This window comes from Odocoileus virginianus, chromosome 11 (assembly GCF_023699985.2).
Source record: "Odocoileus virginianus isolate 20LAN1187 ecotype Illinois chromosome 11, Ovbor_1.2, whole genome shotgun sequence".
Taxonomy (NCBI): domain Eukaryota; kingdom Metazoa; phylum Chordata; class Mammalia; order Artiodactyla; family Cervidae; genus Odocoileus; species Odocoileus virginianus.
The window spans coordinates 35,012,797-35,032,325 of NC_069684.1; the positions used below are offsets into that span (position 1 = coordinate 35,012,797).

Sequence of the window (19,529 nt, forward strand, 5' to 3'; positions counted from 1 at the left end):
GGTACAGAGGAAGGCAGCTCCCCAGCCAGAGCTGGGGAAAGGAGAGGAGAAAGCCCCTGGGAGGGCATCCTACACACGCCGCAGGAGGAAGGCACACAGGCTCATCCTCTCTTGGCTACAAAATGTCCAGTGGGGCTGATGGAATCACTGCTTACCTCAGTCTTCTGCCCCCAAACCGGTGAACATATCTGTATTCCAACAAAGCAAGGCAGGGGACTTCCCTGGTGGTCCACTGGCTAAGACTCCTCACTCCCAATGCAGGGGGCCCAGGTTTGATCCCTGGTCAGGGAATTAGACCCCACATGCCACAACTAAAGATGCCACATGCTACAGTGAAGATCAGAGATCCCGCGTGCCACAACTAAGACCCAGTGCAGCCAAAGAAATAAATATTTAAACAAAATAAAATAAAAGCAAGCCAGGCGTTATCTTTTAGTGTGAGGAAAATGCCCCAAATATGTCCAATTTTACCCTAAAGTTAAGTCCTGGCAGAACACTTTCATCAGGTTAGAGCACTGGTCTTCCTGTGTGTAAGAGTTGCCTGGGAGCTTGGGAAGGGGCAGATTCCCAGGCCCACAGTGGAGCTTCTGATCCAGCAGGTCTGGGAAGGGGCCAAAGGCACTTCCTGCAGTGACCATGCCCTCACGTGAGCACAGAGATAAGAGGGGTCTGAGTCTCCCCCTCCCTTGACTCCCAGCCTAGGCCAGCCCAGGCAGAGGACCCAGGAAACTGGAAGCAGAGGCAGGCTTCCCAGCATGAAGATGACTACGTGCAGACCAAGGCGCAGTGGCACGCCTGGCCAGCGTGGGCGCTCTCCAGCTGCAGTCCCGAGTGTGGCTCTGCCGCTACCGAGGGTGGGAGGGCTGTGCATTTCACGAGGACAGGGCACGTCTTCATCCCTGGCAGAGGTCTAGAGCAGGTGTCACAGAGTGTGGGAAGGATGGAGATGAGGGGCCTGTCAGATCTGGGTCCAGCCCACCCTCAGGCTCAGAAACAGTCTGGGAAGAAAAGATACCTCAAGGACTTCCGTGGTGGCCCTGCAGTTGGGACTCAGAGCTTTCAATGTCCAGGCCTGGGTTCAATTCCTGGTGGAGGGGGGGATCTAAGACCCTACAAGCTGCTCAGAGCAGCACCCCCCCCAAAAAAAAGATGGCTCCAAAAACCAAGATGGGGGGCTGGGGGTATCCAAGCCAAACTAGATGCACCAGCCGCTCCTAAGCAGCCCCCGCCCCCTGATTTCCACGCAGAACACCATTTTCTGAATCTAGGCAGCAACTCTGATGAAGAGGTCTACCTAGGGAGGCTGCCTCACTCCTCTCCCCCCATCCCCACCCCAGGCACCACGGCTGATCAGTCAGGGCTTTCAGATGGAGAGGACAATCTTCCAGAGAGAGGAGGCTGGGACCTGAGGAACAATCTTTTCCATCAGAGAGAGGAGGCTAGTGTGAATAATCAGTCAGTGCCTCAAGTCTGACTGTATTCCATGAAATTTACAAAACACACCAAGTTAGCAGTCTTTCATGGAGTCAGTCTTTACTGGAAACTCACGACCCAAGTGAACATACTTTTTCAATGTACGTTCCTTTCTACTGAAACGCCTTTGGTCCACTTGCCAGGCAAGCCTCTGCTGCATTAACACAAGATGTTTAAAAGGCCCGGAGTTCCGTTCAGAGCTGTGATGATGCTTCACTTCTCTTCTCCTTGCGTGTGTGCTAAGTCGCTTCTGTCATAGCGTGCTCTTTGCGACCCTGTGGACTGTAGACCACCAGGTTCCTCTCTCCATGGGATTTTCCAGGAAAGAATACTGGAGTGGGTTGCCATGCCCTCCTCCAGGGGATCTTCCCAACCCAAGGATCAAATCCATGTCTCCTGTATTGGCAGGTGGGCTCTTTGCCACTAGTGTCACCTGGGAAGCCCTTCTCTTCTTCTTACAGGGGATCTTTTGAGCCCCAAGCCCGATACATCTTGCTATATGATGTATGAGCTAGAGCTGCCAGCCCAGGGAACCAGGAGGAATACAAGAAAACCAGAAGTCATTTTCACCAGGGGTGTTTTAAGTTCCTAGCACTTAAATTTTAAGCATTAAAGAAAAAGTGGATTCTGAGAACAAGGCTCTTGAACATTACCATTTCTGGGAAAGCAGGACACGTTCTCCATCCACGGAGATGTGGAAATTCACTAAGGAAATCTTCCTAATTCCACAGTGCATCTTTCAGAAAGCACGAATGTCCCCTTCATGAACTCACCCATAACATATTACTTGCACTGGGTGCTGAAGACTCAATGGGAGGATGTCCTGGGTCTTGGGGGACTCCTGGAGAGAGAGAGAGAGAGATGGGGAGGAAATCACAGACGTACAAAATCATAACTGTGAGCGGTTCTGAACACAGGAACAAGGGCTTTGGAAAAGCCTGGCCTGGTGGCACAAACAAGGTACTCAAAAAGAGTCACAGCTTTGCATCACATGCTCCTCTGCAAAGCTTTGCAAGGAATCCAAGACATTTCATACCAGCCTTAGGTGTCCTCTTGCATTTCAAAGTGATGTCAAAAGTGGGAAGAAGGATTTCCCTGGTGGTCGAGTGGTTAAGAATCACTCTGCCAATGCAGGAGACATGGGTTTGATCCTTGGTCAGGGAAGATTCCACATGCCTTGCAGCAACTAAGCCTGCACACCACAACTACTGAGCCTGTACCCTACAGCCTGTGCTCCACAACAAGAGAAGCTACCACAATGAGAAGCCCGCACAGCTAAAGAATAGCCCCTGCTCGCAGCTATAGAAAAGCCCAAGCAGCCACGGAGACCTAGCACAGTCAAAAATAAATATATATATATATAAATATATATATTTTTTAAGGAGAAAAGCTCAAACTCCTAAAAACCACTGGCCCAGATGTTTAAGGAAGAAGGCCTCCTAGGAGGTGAAAGTCTAAGCGTGGATACCATGATTACCTAAAACTGCTCTTGCATTAAGAACTGTGTATTGGAAAAAATACATGTTTTAGGAGCAAGAGTTATTGCCCCCAAATCAGTTAGAAATCTGAATAAATGTAAATTTTTGATGTGGCAATACTAACCGAAATTCATACCTTCTCTCCACCTGCTCACAGACCCTGATTTGATGCAGGTTATCTACCCTCCTCTCCTGTTCACATGGGCCTCAAGAATTCCATGACAATAACCCCCTCCTCCTTGCCACTGATTGGCTGGGGTGGGACAGGGGGCATTGGGAAAAGTCTCCTCACTTACATTAAGAGACCCCAGGAAGAGCTAGGCAGGTGGTGAGCTGGTGGGAGACAAGTCAGTATGTGGAGGATGGCAGAGCAGAAATAGGGACAAAGTCTTAACTCCTTGACCTTGCTGAGTCCTGGATACATAACCCATCACAAAGCTCCTCTATCTCTGCACTTAATGTTTTATAAAAATTTTAATGTTGTGATCATTTGTCATTTTGAGTAGTGTTTTCTTCTACTTACAGAAGAAGGAATCCTAACAGATATATCCCATAATCTAAGCAATTTGAACACCACAAATTACCTTGGAATTAAAAATGAAAAAAAAAGGGCAAACCACTTAACACTTAAAAAAATGTGTATGTTACAAAAGGTTCAACAGCAGAAGCAGCTTCTGTGTCCTCTCCCTGCAAAGTGCAAGGGCAATTTGAGACAAACGTGGCATCTGCTCTGAGCACCTGGGTGATGTTCCCGGATACTGGCAGATAGGGAAGGGCACGGACTGCAGAGAGGAAGCAATGCGTAAGTTCAATGATGCCGAACAGGACAAAACCAGTCCCCGTTTCCGGCTGGGAGTCCTGGCTTTGTTCTTCAGATCTGTGCTCTTCCCTGCCTGCCCTCAAGCCAGAACCACTGCCCCTACCCCCACCCCAAAGACTAAGGGGACAACTTGCGGGCTAAATAAAATGTGGGTGAAAATCCTGGACACTGGCTCTCACAAGTCTAGTCCATCTTAGCAGGAGAGGTGACATGAAACTTCAAACAATTTCAAAATAAAACTCTGCCCAAGGGCTGTAATGTAAGTTTGAGTTTTGGAAGGAGCCTAGCACTCTTCCTGCTTCTGAGTTGAGACTCGGCGTGAGGCAGCTCCCAGCCCAAATCCTCTGTTGTTTAGTCAGTAACTCGTGTCCAACTCTTTGTGACCCCATGAACTATAGCCCACCAGGCTCCTCTGCCCATGGGATTTACCAGGCAAGAACTCTGGAGTGGGTTGCCATTTCCTTCTCTAAGGGATCTTCCCAGCCCAAGGATTGAACCCACGTATCCTGCATTGGCAGGCAGATTGTTTACCTGTGAACCACCTGGGAAGCCCACGGAGCCTGGATGCTGAATGGCAAATCAGGAAGGCAAGGTCCAGAAATGAGATTTTTTTTTTTTTGTAACTGTGAATGAGGAGCCTGTGGAAGGCTTTGTTGTGGTTAGGTGGGCTGTTTTCCTTTTCCATAAGGAGGATTTAAGGGCTCCTGTGTTGGCTCAGTGGTAAAGAATCCACCACGGATTCTATTCCTGGGTCGGGAAATCTCATGGACAAAAGAGCCTGGCAGGCTATAGTCCATGGGGCTGCAGAGTCAGACATGACTGAGCAACTGAACAATCTAGGCTCCGCAAGAAACCTGCTTTTCAGAACCAAGGACCAGACCATTAGATGTGTTTTTTGGAGGCCAAGGCCAAGTTTCCCACATACAAACATGGCAAGTGCTCTCCAAAAACACTCATGATTTCCCTCGAAAACCTCAAAGGCTTTCCCTCCCTCCCCCAAGTCTTAAGTGTTGCCTGAAGTTGACAGTGAACTAAACCAGCAGAAAAGATAAAAAGATGGATTACCTGGTTTATGGGCTGAGGGAGGACCGGGAATGGGACCCTCGGCTGTGGCCCCGAAGCCACTGGACTCGCTCCACCTGTCCAACCTGCCGGGCTTGCCTCCACCTCTGGGCCTGGGCCCGCCGCCAGTGCCCAGGCCTATCAGAGGTGTGCATTCACCTGCGGAGAGGTGCTGGCACCCGGGGTCCCCTCCCCTCTCTGCCCCCACCAGGTGACCTACCGCCTCCACCCGCCCAGCCTATCAAGCACTGGAACATCTCTCCTGAGTCACCAGGATTCTAAATCTACAGCTGGTGGAGAAAAGGACAAAAGGGAAGAGGAAGAAGGGAGGAGGAGAGAGGAAAAAACCAGCCCCCATACCCACCAACAGTGCCCCGGTGATGGGTAGAGGTGGAGCCAGGTGGGACCAGGAGCTTGGGAAGAACTTCGTGGGGGTCGTCAGGGTCAAATTCCACCAGTGGGTGGCTATACTGGGAAAGTAGTTTTCAGGCAGCCGCTGACAGACTGGCTACCGCGGAGGCTGGAATCCGGAAAACTCAGAGCTGGCACAGGTGAAGGCAGGGAGAACAGTCCCAGGGAATAAAGGGTACCCCTGAAACTCTGCTGAGTGCACACAGACCCACTCACCCCTCTCGGCCCCAGCCCTTCAGGAAGGATCCCTGGGCACCTGGAGTACTGACTGGTTTGAGAGAGGAGGTCCTGGCTTCATGTGCTAACCGGGGGTGGATGGGCACAGTTGGCGGGGCTGGTGGCATCTGGTGCAGCCAGCTAGTGTTCTGCCATCCAGGATGAAGAGCCCTTGGCAGCCAGATCTAGCTTCTGGTCCCTTCTGTTCTGTGGCCAGTCCAGTGCAAGTCAACAGCAAGCATGGAGCTCTCGGCACAGGCTGAATGTGAGGCCACAGGCGGCGCCAGGGGGGCGGGCCTGGGCATCCCAACTGCTGTTCAAGTTCAGTTGCATGCTTCGGAGGCAGCCAATCGAGCCGAGCCTCTGGGAGCCACTGCAGAACAGAAGTACCGACGCCCGAGAGGAGAGCTGTGGGCGCACGAGATCTTCCGATAACTAGAGTTTTCGAGTGCAAGGCAGGTGTTAAGATCTAAAGCCCCCACTTGGAAACCAGAACCCATTTCCCTAAGGAGTCAGGGAGGCAGGAAAAGGAGCCCAAGAGAGGACCAGCCAGAACCCAGCCTTCTTCCTCAGGGTTACAGCCTCGCTCACCAAACATGGGTAGAAGGCGTGGTCTCTGACCTCAGGATTGCATCAGTCCTCAGGGCTACATTGAGCTTTGTGCAGCCCCACCTCAAAGGCAGTGGCTTTCTCAGGGCCTCAAGAGGAGCCCCCAACAGGCCAGGCCTTGCCCAAGGATCCTGATGCACAGCAGTGGGGTGTGACTCTGGGTGGGTGGGTCCATCTGGAACCTGTCTCTCCTTCCTCCTCTTCCTCCTCATCCTCCCCCTCCCCCTCCTGGTTCCTCCTCTGTCTTCCTCCCCAGCCAGTCCTAGGTCAGAGGCCTTAAGAAAATCCCCCAAGCACTGGCCAACTCCAGACCGCTCTGGCCCTTAGATCATCTGCTAGTCACTGGGCTAAGACCCAAATGAATGGGAGAAAAATGCTTGGTGATTTCAGAAAACTAAACTGCAAGGGTGCTCACAGTAAAATCTTCAGTAGAAGCCCCGCATGTCCTTGAATGCTTGAGACAAGGACTTCTCAAGCAGAGCTAAAAGAGAAGTGTCTGCCTCCAATTTAGCAGACAAGAATCTTTTAGATTTACGTACAGAGTCCCATGATAAGTCATTTGGGATCCCCCAAAGTAGGAAGGCTCTTGTGGTTAGAGCTGGGTGAGTCAACGAAACAAACAAATGAGCTGGATGAGGTCAGCCTTTTGGAAAAGGAACAAAGAAAACTGCACCCGAGCGAGAAGCAGCTCGTGATGCCAAGGCGGTGCTCGCTGGAAGCCCGATCGAGTCCTCTAGGCCAGGGCTCTCAGTAGGGGCCAGTCTGTCCCCTGGGGGCCATCTGGCAACATCTGGAGACCTTTTTGGTGGTCATGAGCAGAGGTGGAGATGCTACTGGTAACGAGTGGGTACAGGCCAGGCAAACTGATGACACCTCACTGTATAGGACAGACCCATAGCAGAGAATGAACTGCCCCAAATAACAATGCTGGGACTGGGAAACAGTTCTAATACCATGAAAAATACTTTCCTCTCTTCTTTAAAAGTCCTGGACAAATGGTCACCTTTAATCACTGGACATGTCCTCAGCCCAGAGGGCCACCTGCTACCTGCCAGGCCAGGTGATCACAGGTCAGTATCTTTGCAGGCAACTCTAGGTACAGACCCCAGCTTGGGCGAGCAGCCTGGCTGCCCCAGCCCAAGGGTCCCCATCCTCAGAACTGATTCCTACTGTGGCAGCTACAGAGACCTCCCAGTGAAGCCATGGAGAGGGGGTGGTGACAGTCCTCACAATCATAGCACACGACTTCACCAGTGACAGGTGCTTCCCGGGCATCAACGACCTTTCACATACTTTGTCACACCCAAATAAATAAGGGCCCTACCCATTAAAGCAGTCTTTCTGCGTTCCTGACCTGCCAGGCCAGTGGGACACCCAGGAGCCACACATCCATGGGTGCAGAGGGATGGGGACCTCACAGGAAGACAGGATACCAAGGGAAGCTGGGAGCTGACCAAGCCCCCAACCCCGAGCTAAGTCCAGCCAGACTCCATCCCCTACCTCTGCAGACAGGCTGAGGGTCAGGGGTACCTGAGTAGCAGGATTCACAGAGTCACTCCTATGTGGTGAGCCCCCAGAGACTGGAGCTGGGCTGATCGCCCAGCATCTGGGGGTGACCCTGGCTCTGAGCTACAGACCTGCAATTGAGGGTCTGGATGTGAGTCCAGCAGAGATAGAGGCTCACCACACTCCCGGAGGTTTTTCTACCAGTTTTTCTACCACGAGGCTCAGCCGACAGTCAACGGAAACCACCCTGGGGGCTGGGCGGGCATGAAGGACCAAGCCCAGGCTGACAGTGGCCGCCTTCAGGGAGCTGGGGGTAAGGAGAGAGGGAGACTGGAACAGGCCCAACCCACTAACTTCATCTACCTCAGAACTGCCTGACTTTCTTTTTTTTAACTGTTTTTTAAAAAGTTATTTTGAGGTGGACCATTTTTAAACTCTTTATTGAATCTATTACAATTATCACTTCTGTTTTATGTTTCGTTTTTTTGGCCAGGAGGCACATAGGATCTTAGCTCCCGGACCAGGGATCAAACCTGCGCCCCCTGCATTGGCAGGCGAAGTCTTAACCACTGGACCCCGCCAGGGAAGTTCCTGAGCTGTTTGACATTTTAGGAGCATTACTATTAATTTTATAATTTTAAAAGAACATGAACAAAGATTACTGAGAGCTGAATGTCTGGCGTCCAGGCCCTCTTTCCTGGGAACACACTTTGCCTGCTCGGGCCTCTCTGCACGGCCGTCTTGCAGGGACTCCGGATCCCGGGCACCAGACCCCAGAGAGCTGCCCTGGCGAGACTCTGCGAAGACCACAGAGAAAGGGCAGAGGCAATGAGCGAGGGCAGCTCTCTTCTGACAACCTCAGGGAACAAAGACGGCCCAGCCAGGCCAGCAGCCTGGGTGGGAAGGAGGCTGAGGACCCGACACCCCACGTGTCCTGCCAACGCTCGCTGAGCAGTTGACTGTCACTATGATGGTCTTTCAGACCAAGACAAGGTTCTGGATCCATTGCTCACCCTGAGGTCCACAATGTGGAGGAAAGTTGTGCACAGTTAAAATGTGTCTCCCACACCCCATTCCACCCCTGCCCCCCTCACACCTCTAGGCTCAATGTCTCTGCCCACCCAGTCTGCTCCCACCTGGAACAAGGCCCAGGCTCCTTGAACTGCCATTTTGACCTTCATGCACCCCATTTCAGGCCCACGGAACCCGAGATCTGGTTTTTCCATGTCCAGTCAGCTTCTGGTCTGGAGCCAGCATTGTCACCACTGTTCAACCTCTCACTACTCTCCAACCCCCAGTTCTGGGGGTGAAAGCTTCTGCAGAGCAAACCACTGACAAAATGAAAAGACAACCTACTGAATGGGAGAAAATGTTTGCAATTGATATAACCAATAAGGAGTTAATGTCCAAACTATATAAATAGCTCATTTATCTCAAAAAATAAATAAATAAATAAAACAATTAAAAATGGGCAGAAGACATGAATAGATACTTTTCTGAAGACACACAGATGGTCAACAGGCACATGAAAAGACACCCCACATCACTATCATCAGAGAAATACAAATCAAAACCACAGGCGAGAGATACTACCTCACATCTGTCAGAATGGCTATCAAAAAGATCACAAATAACAAATATTGGTGAGGATGTGGAGAAAAAGGAACTCTTGCATACTGTTGGTGAGAATGCAAACTGGTGCAGCTATTATGGAAAACAGTATGAAGGTTCCTCAAAAGAGATAAAAATAGAACTATCATAAGGTCAAGCAATTCCACTCCTGGGTATATATACCCCCAAACTGAAAAACACTAATTCAAAAAAATACATGCACCCCAATGTTCCTAGCAGCATTATTTGCGATAGCCGGGATACGGAAGCAACCCAAAAGTCCATCAACAGATGAGCAGACAAAGAAGATGTGGTGTATAAACATATAATGCACTGTGCTGTACTTAGCTGCTCAGTTGTATCTGACTCTTTCTGACCCCATGAACTGTAGCCCGCCAGGCTCCTCTGTCCATGGGGATTCTTCAGGCAAGAATACTGGAGTGGGTTGCCATGTCCTCCTCTAGGGGATCTTCCCAACCCAGGGATCTATTCCAGGTCTCAACATTGCAGGCAGATTCTTTACTCTCTGAGCCACTAGGGAAGCCAAGGATTAGCTCAAGGCTGGCCAAATAGGAATTATAAAGGAGGGATGTTTGTGGACCCCAGTCCATCTGCTCTGCTCCTGTCCCCACATGCTGATGGCTCATTTTTCACCTACGCCCCCAAACCATGCCTGATCCCTGATCCACTGAGCTAACCCTGTCCTTAGAAGAATCAGACATGCCAACCAGCAAACTGGCTGGCTGGGCAGGAAACTCAGCCCATTCAGGGGATTTTGCATCTGAGTATAGAGTAAATTTACTGTTTGGCTTAAGCCAAAAGAATGAAGCTCTAATTTGTAAATTTCAGCCACAAACCAGCTCTCTCAAGGAGACTGGGTCTTGGTGGGAGGGAAGGGGGAGAGTTCCCTGAGATCACACATCAGAATCTTCTGCTCACCCTTCTGCAGGATCTCCTGCCTCCATGCCTTGCTGGACAGCCTCTCTGTCTTGGGCACCCTTTTTCCAGCTTCAGCAAACGACTTTACATGTCCTTCAAGTTTCAGTCAGCCCTCCTCTCCTGGGGGAGGCATGGTACCTGCCCTGGCTGTAGGCTCCTGCGCCCACCCCAAGCATCATCCATCAGCACCCCCAGCCTGCTCTCAGAGTCAGGAGGCTCCGTTTGCATGCTCCACTTGTTAACGACCAGGCTGGGCTGCAGGTGCATTGTCTGTACAAGGAGGCACGACACAGGTGAGGCAGGAGATGGGAAAGTGTTTCAAGAAATGTAAGTGTAAGGAATTCTGTTTGCACGTTAGATCCTCTGAGCGCACCTAATCGGCAAGTAAATGGTGATTTGGACTCTTCAGAAGTTTGTTAGTTTGGTGCCTGAAACCAGGAATGCTGCAGCCCCAAGGGACCACTCAGTTAGCCCAGGGAAGGTCCACTTAGCTGAGTGCCTGTGCTCAGAGCAGACCTCAGACATCCGGAAACGCCCCCGGGGACTGGGAGAGAATACACTGCTGTTGTTCTAAGCCATCCAGCTTGTGGTCATTCGTTACAGCAGCCACAGGACACTCACATATCCCTGGGGTCATCAGTGAACTCACTGCAACAGGAAGAGGGAGGGGGCCGGGGCCTGTGGACGAGAAGAGGCCCCCGAGCAGCCTGAACTCCTGCCCTTCCTCAGGATGTACTGTCACCCCCAATACTGTGCACTTTCTGTTAATCAATACTTTCCTTGGATAAACCTAGTTACCCCAACTTTACAGTTAGCTGAAATTCAAAATCAAGTAAATGATATGACTAATATTAAATGAAAGCAATGAATCAAAGTTTTGTTTTCAAATGACACCCACGCCCTTATTCTGATTTTGGGGTGGGGGCAGGATTGTCCTTGAGATCCACTTATTAGCTCATTTCTTAATCTGCCTGCAATGCAGGAGACCCGGGTTTGATCCCGGGGTTGGGAAGATCCCCTGGAGAAGGGAATGGCAACCTACTCCAGTATTCTTGCCTGGGGAATTCCATGGACAGAGGGGCCTGGCAAGGTACAGTCCATGGGGTCACAAAGAGTCGGATATCTGAGTGACTAACACTTTACACACAATGCTGATCAGATATAGGGGGGTTTCATGCCCCACAGTAATTTAGAAGCAGCCACTCAGACGGCAGGAAAAGGTTTGCTGAAATTGGATTCACTGGTGAAACCAAGCAGAGATCAGTGAGGGATGCAGAGCAGAAGAAGTGGAGAGGCTCTAAGACACACTCGCCAACACTTAAAAAGAGCACAGGGAGCAAGCTCGGGGCTCAGTGAAGACCTAGAGGGGTGGGATGGGGTGGGGGTGAAGGGGAGGTTCAAGAGGGAGGGGATATGTGTATACACAGAGCTGACTCACTTTGCTCCACAGCAGAAACTAATGCAACACTGTAAAGCAATTATACTCCAATTTTTAAAAATGAATAAAAAATAAAAGAGCCCTGGGCCCTGAGGCTTGGGCCTTCAGGCCATGATTCCACACCACACAGCACAGCGTTGCATCTTCAGAGGGATGATCTGGCTAACAGAAGGTAAAATGGTATTTATTCTGCTTTAAGAAACATACTATTCCCTTTGTCCGCCTGTCCCCACAGTGAACTCCAGGCTGGTCCCCCCGCCCACGTTCCCAGGCAGAGGGCATCCCACCCTCTCCTCTTGTTAACTCTGCCCTGGATGCAGCGAGGGGACTGGTGAAGAGCTGAGCACATGACCCAGAAGGGGCTCACCAAGCGAGCCGGGCTCAGGGACACATAAATGGATGGATAAAGGAACAAGAAGAGATGGGTGGACTTCAGATTTTGATTAAACGTCTGAATTCCTCCCTGGGCTTGGCCCCTCTCTCTGCTGACTGCCTCAAACTCCTGCGGCTCCATTTCTCTTTCAGAAAATTCCTGGGACCATTTAACCATGGAAACAGCCATGACGATATGAATGGCCCAGAGGGCAGGTCCTCAAAATCCAGGGGGATCAGGAAAAAATGTCAGAAATGCTGCTAGTGTCCTAACTTTAAAAAAAAACAACAAAAAAACACTGTAAATAGCTGGCATGACAAGAAACTATGAGGACAAAAGACCCACAAAATTAGAAATGGTTGTGGGGGACTTCCCTGGCGGTCCAGTGGCTAAGATTCCAAGTTCCCAATGCAGGGGGCTTCGATTCAATCCCTGGTTGGGAAACTAGATTCCATATCCTGCAGCTAAAGATCCCACATGCCCCAGTGAAGACCTGGGGCAACCAAATAAATAAATACTTTTTAAAAAAGAAAGAAATGGTGGTGGACAGATCCCTCAGGGCCCATGAGGGTGGGTTCCTGGTGCTCAGGCCCTAGTGCCATCTGCTCCCCTTGGGTGTGGACGGGACCTGGGACTCACTTCTGACTGCGAGAAGAGGGCTAAGGTGGTGGATCATGGGTCTTAAAGTGCCTTCATACCATCTGGGTTCTGGGATGCCCAGCAGTCTCTCCCACATTGTGGGGGTGGGGGAAGCAGCAGAGTGATCACAGCTGCAGACGCTGAGTCGGCTACCTGCATTCAAGCCATAACCATACTTGTGCCAGGCAGGTAAACCCCCTAAGCCTCAGTTTCCCCATATGTAAAATGGGTACAATAGTAGCTTCCTCACAGCCTTGCTATAAGGATTAAAGAAGGTAATATTTGAAAAGTACTTAGCATAGCACCTGGCATGCAGTAAGCTCTCAATAAATGTTTGCTATTTGTGCATTACTTATTCACCTTTTGTTGTCCTGGGTGGACCGTAAAGTCCACGTGGGCAGCGATGGTCTGTCTTGCCCGCTGTGGCATATAGCCTTGAACATGGGGAGGATCATGGAGTACGTGTGAACCATGCCATCCTCTGTGAGGCAGGCAGGATGGAAATTTTTTTATTCCAAGAAAGTGAGTTGAGAGATGTTAAACTCTTGCCCAAAAACACCGAGGAAATGGAGGGTAAAACAAGGACCGTCTGGATCCCAAACAATGTTCTTTCTATTTCTCCACCGCCTTCAGCACGCCTTCTAACAAAGTTAATTTGACACATATTTAAAGGATAAGTGCTAGCCTCTAGTACAGTAATTAGGCTTAAATGGAAACAATTCACATAAATGAACATAATTAGCACTGTGTATACACACTCGAAGCTTGCATTTCTGGAAGTGTTTGGGAGAAGGTGTGATTCTCTGGTGAAGAGGAGAGAGTGAGAGGCTGGGAAGGGTTTGCTGTCCTTTTTTTTTTTTTAATTTGGTGTAGGAGGATGTGGCTGAGGAGTGGCTTGAAGGGAAGTTTCTGAAGTATTCTGGGGTTAAATGGCTTTTGAGGGGATGGGACAGTCTTCAGCACGGGGGCCAAGGTGGTGGTGGGGTTTCTAGAGACATATCAGTCCCCAAGGTGCAGGCTCAGTCTGAAATATTACCCTGGGTCCGTTCTCCCTTCTCCCCTGCTAAAAGGCTACCACAGCTGCCTGCTTACCCTAGCAGGGTCTCTCTACATCCCAGTCCACATCCCTCCACTGGCTTGGCCCCTGATCAGGGAGGTGGGCATTAGTGGCAAGAAGACAGCCAGGTAGTACCCAGGGGAATGAAATTCAACACAGGCCCCCAACAGCTGTTTCTCTGCATATTATGAAGAAGTGTTTCTCTGTATTTCCAGGTTGGAGGCAAGGGCTTTAAAGTTGCTTTGGGGTTTGGGCAGGTGATCCTGGGAACCACCACCTGCCTTGCGGTGATCCTGGGGGCGGAACTGCTCCGTGGCTGATGTCATGGGCCAGGCTTTTAAACCTGCTTCACCCCATCACGGGTGGTGGGTTTCATAATCAAAGGGGGTTACAACGGCAGTAGTCAGGCACTTTCAAGTCTAGTTTAAATAATTTTATTGTGAGACGATGTGACAACCTCAGAAAATGTTTTAACGTCAGGTTTAGGAATCAATTCGGCCCAAGTCAACTAACACCCATCCTCCAGTATGGATGTCCCTCCCCCACTACAATCAGGCCAACTTTTTTGCCTCTGGATGGAACCTCCCGTTCCTCCGCCCACTTTCCCATCTACTGAGTGTCGAAACTCCACTTTCCTCATAGGAAGCTGCAATCAGCCTGCGGCTGATCTGCCAAGTGGAGGATGGGCCAGTCCAGAGGAGGTGATGGCAACTGGGCAGGAGCTGCCCAGACTGGTGCTAAGCGAGGCAGGGAGGCCGGCAGCAGTGACTCAGCACCACTGGCAGGAAGGGACAAGACGGGAGGCAGAGGTCAGGACTAGACTGGTTGACCATGGGCGCCATTTATGGGAGCTGCTGGAGGTCGGTTACTGCCTCTGGTGCCTGTGTGCTAAGTCGCTTCAGTCATGTCCAACGCTTTGTGACGCTATGGACTGTAGCCCACCAGGGTCCTCTGTCCATGGAATTTCCCAGGCAAGAATACTGGAGTGGGTTGCCATGCCCTTCTCCAGGGGATATTCCCCACTCAGGGATCGAACCCGCATCTCTTACATCTCCTGCATTGGCAGGTGGGTGCTTTACCACTAGTGCCACCTGGGAAGCCCATTACCACCTGCCCACAGCCAAGGATATAAAGGATATGGGAGCAGAGAGTATTCTTTCTGCATCCACCCAAGGCATTCTGCTCCACTTAAATATCTGCAACACTAGTTAACAATAACAAATAGGAAAGCAGCGATTTTGGGGAAGGGGAAGAAAGGGGTATCTGCAATGCAAAAATCTAACAAACAAAAAACTTCAAAAACCTCACTACATTCTATCAGTGTAGAGGAAGTTTCTTCTGATTTAGTCAAAGTATTAAACATGCTTGATACCTAACAGCCACCACAGTGGCCTGTTGCATGGTTGATGTACATTATCTAATTGATTTTACACTGTGAAGTAGGTTCTAACACAGGCCCAGCTTTACAGATGAGGAACCAAAACCCAGGCAGGTTAAGCCGTATTTGCAGATTCATGCAGCCAGTGACAGAGACGGGTCTGGCAGGCAAGTCCTTGACTAAAAAGCCATGAGCTTCATGGACTTTGGGGTCCCAGGGGGAACTGAGGTGCCTTTGAAAGGAGAGAAAAGATCCATACCTGCTAATGGACTGCAGCATCTGGCAGCGTTTGCATGGCATCTACAGCCAGACCCTGATTGGGAGCAGACACCCAAGGTCAGCCACCCAAAGCTTTCCCTCCTAAGGACGCTTTTGTCGTTGAAACTGGGGTTTAAAGTAGTTCTTGCCAGTCCTCCTGACTAATACACACATCAGCCCTGGTTGTCAGACAGCCTAAAACAAAATGATGCTGATTCTATGGGTGCTGGAGCCAGGACTCTCTTCCTCAGGGTGTCTCTGTCTTCTTCCTGCGAGACACAGGCAACCCCGACAGCAAAGGCCACCAGTGTAAACTCGGCAGGAACTGCTAGAGCGCTCTGGGGGAGCCTACCCCACACCACTCCCTGGGACTAAATTCCGAGGTCCTTGTCGCTTTTCAGTGATTAAAAACGATGACCAGGGATTCCCTGGTGGCTCAGTGTAAGGAATCCCTGTGCCAGTGCAGGGGGCACAGTTTCGATTCCTGGTCCAGGATGATTCCACATGCTTCGGAGCAACTAAGCCTGTGCACCACAACTACTGAGCCACACCCAAGAGCCTGGGAGCTGCAACAACTGAAGGCATCCTAAAGCCTGTGTTTCACCACTGCAGTGAGGGGCCAGAGCACAGCAACTAGAGAGCAGTCCCCACTCTGCGATTAGAGAAAGCACTCGAGCAACAACAAAGACCCAGGACAGCCAAAAAAACCCAAAACTGAAGATCATAATAGATAACCACCAAGGACCTACCGCACAGCACAGGCAACTGTACTTAAATGTTTTGTGATAACCTATAAGGGAAAAGAATCTGAAAACACATATATATATGTACAACTGAATCGCTTTGCTGTACACTTGAAACTACCACAACATTGTAAATCAGCTATACTTCAATCAAAACAAAACGAAACCAAAAAAAATATTGCCAAGATTGATATCAAAACAACAAAAATGAAGATCCTGATCTCCTCGACCTATCTACCTCACAGAGACCAGAGGAGGTACTGTCAGGCACTCTGTGGCCAGGTGGCAGGAGTGGGCCTGGTTAACCAAGATCTGACCAGGTGGAGGTCTGGGGACAAAGACAGGACATGGGGACAGGCTCTCTGTCCTCCAGTCACCCCTGGGGGGCAAAGAGCTTCAGCCAATTCCACCCCACCCACTCCCCTGCATTAAGAACTCTCCACCCAGTCTAACTATGCCATAAATACATCAGACTCCTAAACATGCCTCATGCATTCCTAATTTTGCTAATGCCATTCCCTTCAATTTACTTTTCCCTCTCCGCAGAATCCTGGTTGCTCTCCCAGGCTCCGATCATATCCCTTCCACTTCCACAGACTGCCTTGACATCTCCCCAGCCTTGTGAGTCCCAGAAATCCCAGTGCATTTAAAATCCTATTACATCCCCCGCTGGGCCTTTAGGTACTCAGCACTGCACAGCAGTCCTACAACATTTCATGTGTCCATCCACCCAACAAACATTTATTAAGCATGTGCCATATTGTTCTGTCACTTCCCTTGTCCATGCTCTCTCCATCTCCCAAGGTGACTCCTTTCCACCTTTTCAAGCTCTCCCCCAAGCCCCTCCAAACCCCGCTCTCAGCACCTCACCCAGTCTCAAGGTATTAGGTAGTCACTAAGATTCCCCTGCCCTAAACGCTCCCCTATGCTCCAGCTGCCAGCATCCAATACCATCTCCACTTGGGTGTCTAACAGATGACCTACTGTAGCCAGATCAGAACCTTGTAGCCTGTGCCTCCCCGTTTTCCCCGCCTCCATAAATGATTCACCCATCTGTGCAAGCCACAAACTTCAGAGTCATCTTTGTCTCTTTTTTCCCCTGCCCATCCTCCCTTGTCCATCCAGCTACAGACTCAACTGGCTCTACCTTCAACAACTATGGTCACTATCCCCTCTGGGCTACAAGCCTCCTGTAGTTACTGTGGTCTCTAGTAGGGCCAAGGAATCACCTCCAGTAGGTACTCCCTAGCTGCCACTCCCTGTGTATGTTCTCTACACAGCAGCCTGAGCCATTGTTTTAAAACATAAGATCATGACATTTGTAGCTCAAAACCCTCCAAAGGCTGGGGAATATCACCCTTTGGATTTCATTCTAAATTCTCAGCCCTGCCCAACTTAAACAGTTACCACTCACCTCCAACCTCTCTGGCTTCCTTGTAAATTTCTCAAATGCACCTTTGCACTTGCTGACCCTCCCTGCTAAAAAAACCCTCCCCTCACTTCACTGACTTAACCTCTCCCTCCCAGCAAAACAACACCCCTCCCCAGCACTTCACCCTCCAACTCCTTCACAGCATTTATCATGACCTAACATTATTTGAAATATTTATTTTGTTCATTTATTGCCTCTTTCCTCATCAGATCAGCTGCACCACTAAAGCAAGGGTCTGCCTGTCTGGCTCACGGGGGTATTCTCAGTGTTAGATGATGCAGGCACACAGCAAGGATTCAATGAATATTTGCTGAATGACTGAATGAATGGGTGCTGACTAGTCATTTTCTTGTTGCCTACGTCTGACCTCCTCTAACCCAAGGCTGAGCAGCCTCTAACCAGGGGCAGCATTTTGTGCGTGGAAGTGGCAACCCACTCCAATACTCTTGCCTGGAAAATCCCACGGACTTAGAAGCCCGGTAGACTATAGTGTGTGGGATCACAGAGTCAGACACGACTGAGCGACTTCACTTTCATTTTCCTGTACCTGCTAGCCCAGGAGCCAGTCACAAGGGCAGGTTCAGGGCTGGGGAAGACCTGCTTGTACCATCAATGGGAAGTGCTGCCTGGCTTGCGGTGAAGAGAAGGACCCGAAGCCAGTCTAGGTTTTGCATCATTGATTTGTGATGGGTGCCAAGGGGTGAGGCATAAAAGTGCAGTTCTTGGGGACACCCAGGCTGGTAACCAAGGGATTCTTGAGGCCAGAGAGAAAGATGGATTGGCAGGTGGAGCAGGAAAGTCTCGGCCAATCCTCAAGCTTGGGAAGCTCAGGAAACAAGCCACTAACCCACAGGGCAGCTGATGCCAGTGGCCTCAGGGCACCAGCCAATGTCCCCATCAGCTCTCTGCTCTTGGATGGATCTTCAAGGGGAATAACAGGGAGTACAGGAGAACCCCCTCCTGCCTAGCCCCCCCCCCCCAATCTCAGCCACTGCCATACAGAGGCTCAGGGGAGTGGCCATTGTCGCAGAGTTCTCTCAGACCTGGAGGCAGAGGCAGAACTGGCCCCACATACCTCACAGGGAGCCATTTTGCCTTCCTGACATGATTTCTGGCCAGAAGAGCTCCACAGGCGCTTATCCAGGACTCCCAGCCACTTCCTGCTGCAGGAGACCAGCGAGGGTGTATGGGGGACTGGGGGCGCTAGCGCCCTGGGTCTGTCTGCCCAGCATGCTGTGCCTTTGCTCTGTGCCCCACTGGCACAGAAACCGTGAAGGCACTGGCATAGGTCCCTTATGAGGTGCCAGCCTCATCCACCTATACTAACGAGCGGGCGTCCACGCATGGCTCCTGTCCCTACCAGGAAGATGAACTACCGGAAGTGCCATCCTGACCCGGAAGTGCCATCCTGACCTGCGGCCCCAAGCCCAGACACGGTTCCCATCAGCTGGGGGGCGGGGGCAAAGAGAGACTGGGATGCGGAGGAGGAGGAGGAGGACAGCCCTCTGGGACTGGAAGTTTGAAACCCCTTCTCCTGTTCCTCTAAAACACGAACTGGCGGGCTGGACTTCTTATATAACACTTCTTTAGTGACTGAAGCACTTGTCACAACCACCTTGGGGACCTAGCTTCAATGCCCCCACTTTCAGGAAGTCAAGGTATTTACTCAGATAGCACGTGGCTGAGCAGCGGCAGTAAAACCAGAGTCCCCATTTCCACTCTTAGACCAGTGAGCCCTCCTGCACCCACGACGGAGACTGAGGAGGAGAAAAATAATCAGCCATGCAAAAAAAAAAAAAAATCCTTTCTTTCCAAAGATTATGAAATCAAAGAGCATTTTGTTGTTTCTTGGACGTTCTTCTTACTACTCTGAGGCCACACAATTCAACAGGCTTCTCTTTATTGTTGTTAAAGTACTTGTTCTAGCTCCTGCCTCCTTTACCAACTTTCACACCCACCGAGAACGCAAGCATTTACCTGGGTTCCATCCTTGGACGGCGAATGGATGGTGCAGGCTTCCGGCCTCCTCCTCCCTGGGGTTTGACTCCAAGGCTCCGGCAAAATCTCGAAATCACCCGGGATCGGC

The 19,529-nt window shown here is 50.5% G+C and overlaps 1 long non-coding RNA gene across 1 annotated transcript; it reads right to left on the reverse strand.

Moving 5' to 3' along the window:
• Positions 1–1,516: 1,516 nt before the first annotated feature.
• On the reverse strand, positions 1,517–19,508 carry LOC139037486 (uncharacterized). Its single transcript, XR_011490342.1, has 3 exons — positions 19,421–19,508; positions 2,247–2,314; positions 1,517–1,755 (listed from the first exon to the last, which is right to left on the reverse strand). It is a non-coding gene; the product is annotated as an uncharacterized lncRNA (long non-coding RNA).
• Positions 19,509–19,529: the final 21 nt, after the last annotated feature.